The sequence below is a fragment of the Schistocerca gregaria genome, chromosome 1 (genome assembly GCF_023897955.1).
Source record: "Schistocerca gregaria isolate iqSchGreg1 chromosome 1, iqSchGreg1.2, whole genome shotgun sequence".
In the NCBI taxonomy this organism is placed as follows: Eukaryota; Metazoa; Arthropoda; class Insecta; order Orthoptera; family Acrididae; genus Schistocerca; species Schistocerca gregaria.
Genome location: NC_064920.1, coordinates 758,882,812 through 758,887,095, shown reverse-complemented (window position 1 = coordinate 758,887,095; position 4,284 = coordinate 758,882,812). Strand labels below are relative to the sequence as shown.

The 4,284-nt window shown below is 44.2% G+C and overlaps 1 pseudogene; it reads left to right on the top strand.

Moving 5' to 3' along the window:
- Nucleotides 1-3,828: 3,828 nt before the first annotated feature.
- LOC126290073 (5S ribosomal RNA) lies at nucleotides 3,829-3,945 on the top strand (annotated as a pseudogene).
- Nucleotides 3,946-4,284: the final 339 nt, after the last annotated feature.

The window sequence follows — 4,284 nt, the reverse complement described above, 5'->3', positions numbered from 1 at the left end:
ACACCTCCTGCAGATAGCTGATAGCTCCATGCTCTGCTCTGAGACCGAACCAGTACATGCACACTGACCCTCAACACTCGCCGTTAAAAACAGGAGAGAGCCTAAGCAGAATTCCAAGCCTGCGCACGGCAATGCACTTTCGAATTCTATGTAGGCTTTCTGTACCCGAGAAGTGGCCCCATTGATCGCGGAGGATCGCTAACGCCAAACTTCCGAAACTATAACCGGTTTAAAACACAAACGCTCATAGGGCCCAATACTGGCCATCTCAACCCCACGAGGACTGACAGCCGAGTACCTGATTTCCCGACCTCCAAAACTGCTCCCCGAAATTATTTAACATGCAAGCCTTTCAGCCAGTCAGAATGGAAAGCACTGTGTAGGCGTTCTCATAGGCCACTTGCTGTGTCTGCTTACTACAGCGTTTCTGTCGGGTACTGCCTACTGGCAAGGCAGTACTTTAAAAAAAAAAATTTCTGGCTGCTGGAAGCGCTAGCTGTCATGGGAAAACTCGACCCTGAGACCAGCCAAAAAGGCCCCGATTAGTACAGATTTAGGAGGAATAAGGTTTGGCTGGCCCATTAGCTCCAGGTTGAAGAAGGCCTCTTCCCTCCAGAACACGACTCTGTCTGTAATAACGGCCAAAGGAAGAAGAACACACAGACACAGACACGAAATGAGACGTTGCAAGATGTGGAAAGGTACTGAAGTGATGTTGCCGAGCATCTGGTTCAAAAATGGTTCAAATGGCTCTGAGCACTATGTGACTTAACATCTGAGGTCATCAGTCCCATAGAACGTAGAACTACTTGAACCTAACTAACCTAACGACATCACACACATCCATGCCGCAGGCAGGATTCGAACCTGCGCGGTTCCGGACTAGAACCGCTCAGCCACAACGGCCGGCCGAGCATCTGGTACCGCACCATTGTTCGCAACTAATGACATCGCAAAACCTCACTGGTGGTTATTTTCCCAACCCCTCAAAATTAATTGTTGGCAGGCACCCTCTTTAAGATCCACCCTTTAATTTTCAGTTATGGCAAAGTGGATGACGCGTAATTACAGCCCTCGGCATAGACCTTAAAGTAGGGAATTTGCATAAAACTGAACGTGACTGACGCTACCTGACTGGAATAGTATTTATTTGCATAAGATTTGCTGTGATTGAAGGTGTCTTCCTAAAAACTGGCTGATTCCACCTAACTTAACACAGTAAAGGTACCAAAAAGAAACACTGATTAGTTAAATACTTGCTTGTATTCACAAACATATCTATTAAACAACATATAAATTCTACAATAAAAACCATGACAGTTCCCTTTCTAAACGCAGGTATAAGTTTAAGTGGCTAGCAGTGTTACTTGCCCGTCTATGAATTTACTGCCTGTCCACTTGAAGTTTACTCTCTAATAAAGTACAATGATAATTGCAGTCTATATAATCCTGTAAATTCCTGACAGAAACAGCGACTGAAACTTCAGGAGTATCCCCAGATGTTCACACATTCAGTACAACTGCAATGAACTTGAGACAGGCGATCGTCCTGGATTCCAAAAGTATGAAATCGAATTGAACTACTCTGTCAGTGCTGAGAATTATGCTCATCGTAAATAGGGCAACGTTGTGCCGAGTTTTATGCTGCAAAAGTGCCGCTCCTTTCGTGAGACGATGTGCCATTTGACTATAGCGTTTCCTGCTCGCCCGACACAAATCCAACGCACTCTGTATTTGCATGCGCACCAAAAATTTTCACACACGCATGAGCCCATCACTCTGATAATGTGTGTCGGCACATACGGTTTTCCACGAAAGGATTACTACGTACAAGGTCGGTTTAAGACCCAAGTGACACAAGCGGGGCACGAGGGAGCCTCTACTGTAAGGTATCTACAAAGGACGCATCAGAATTAGTAACGGTCGTTTTGGACGCCAACCTGAAGGGAGCGTCTCGGGGTGACCATGTGCAAGATTTGTTTACAATGCGTGTCACAATTAGTAGCGAAAACTGACACGGGTTAAAGAGTACGAGGGAAAAGTGGGAGAAGGTGGTAGGATGGATCGCCTAGTGATAAGTCTCTTGTATGCGAAAATGTTCTCGAACCGACTCTGACAATGCGTCTGCAATATATTTTAAATCCTATCTTCTCCTGTAGTGCCCGATCCGTGTACAGGGTGTAATCATTAACAGAGGGTGTCTATGAAAGATGCCGAATCTTCAGACACTAAAAGTATTAATTCTTCTTAAAAACGTAAAGTAAAATCACCGCAATGAATTGTTCCCATTCCAGCTCCACGACTGATAACTACTACTACTGTTATTATTATTATTGTTTTTATTACTGTTATTATTACTATTAGCATCAATTACAACTACAAATCCGATAAAAATTTAAAGAAAAAACAAACATGTGCAACTGTTTACAATATATAAACATTAAACAGACCAGACTACTCACGATTGTCGGAAGTGTCAGTTCAGTGGAGCCCTTCTTCAGATTCTTCATGTGGAATCTTGATCCCACGAAGGAAAGGCCTGTTAGAATACTTATTTACAATATGAAACATTGTCTGAATATCACCACAGTCGCGAGAACTTTCAGTACAAAAGCCCCACTTGTGTATGTTATATTTTCACCTCGCTTAATAGTCCGGGATCTATTAAGCCGTACCCACACCTACCCAGGATGATAACAAAAAAACCTGCAACTTTAACGGTTGGTTGTCAATAAGTTCGTGGTTTCGGCGTTTCACGGCTTCCCACCCACGTTTCCATTCAGTGAACCATGTGGTCAGCATTTGGACTTCTACTTCAGATGCTGGTCTTCCGGATCTGAGGCGTTTCCTAGACAGCGAGAGTAAATCTAAGGCAAGAGGGACTGACTAATTTTTAGAAACTTGCTGGCAAAGGTTGTAGAGAGCCGCCTTTCGACGAAGGTGGACAGGACAGGTGTTCGATTGTGTTGGCAGCCAGCATGTAGTTTCATTCTGAATGTGCCACTAATGGTTCTTATAGCAGTTTTCAGATGAACGTCAAATATCTTCAAATGAGCGTGCGAAGCCAGACTGGTGCTCAATATTCCGCTGCACAGTGTTACAGTGCAAGGGATGCTCCAGGAGAACTGATGTACTTTCTCACCATGTTCTGCCTGACAGCTTCCTCATCAGGTTCGCTCGTGTTTTTACATTTTGAGTTACGTTGGAGAGGTGTTTGTGATATGTCAGCGTCCTGTCTAATGTGACATCAAAGTATTTTGGTTTATCGTTGTATCCGCCTATTTCAAGAGCGCCAAGCTGCGGGCTGATCTGTGCTTATAATGAACGATTAGAGAAGTGGAAAAGACATACTTCTGTTCTAGAAACATTAGGTCTGAGTCGCCATGTCCTAAAATATCCATAGAGTTTAGAGAGACTGTTTGTAAACTGTTATCCACATTCGGAAAGATCTTCACTCTATATGAAACTGTAAGGTCATCTGCATATTGAAATTTCCGGCAGTTCAAGTTGGCAGGTCTGCTGTGCAAAGAGTGAATAACATTGGAGCAAGAGCAGAGCCGCAAACTATGAATACCTTGCAGAACATGACAGCCGAGATTCGACGTTGTTTCTCGTAGTTGCACATAGTTTTCTCTCACAGCAGAAATGCCTAAATAAATAATGATATTCTGGAAGTAACTCTACCTCATGTATATAATGCTATGAAGATATGAAGAAAGCCAAGGAACCAGGAGATGAAAATGTTTCAAATATAATTCATTAAAGCTGGAAAATAAGAGGCACAAAAGGAACTTACAAAATTATTTACAGGATGTCTATGAGTGAGACGGCAACGGGCTTGCCGCAGTGGATACACCGGTTCCCGTAAGATCACCGAAGTTAAGCGCTGTTGGGCGTGGCCAGCACTGGGATGGGTGACCATCCAGCCGCCATGCGCTGTTGCCATTTTTCGGGATGCACTCAGCCTCGTGATGCTAATTGAGGAGCTACTAGACCGAATAGTGGTGGCTTCGGCCAAGAATACAATCATAACGACCGGGAGAGCGGTGTGCTGACCCCACACCCCTCCTATCCGCATTCTCCTGGAGGATGACATGGCAGTCGGATGGTCCCGGTAGGCCACTCGTGGCCTGAAGACGGACTCCTTTTTATGAGTGAGACAGTCCCCCAAAACTGAGAAAAGGCTAGATGTGTTCTACTTCACAAAAAAAGGAACTTCCTAAGCTACAAAAGCTCGATTGATATATCGGGCTGTTCTCCATAACGTACAAGAATATGTGCCAC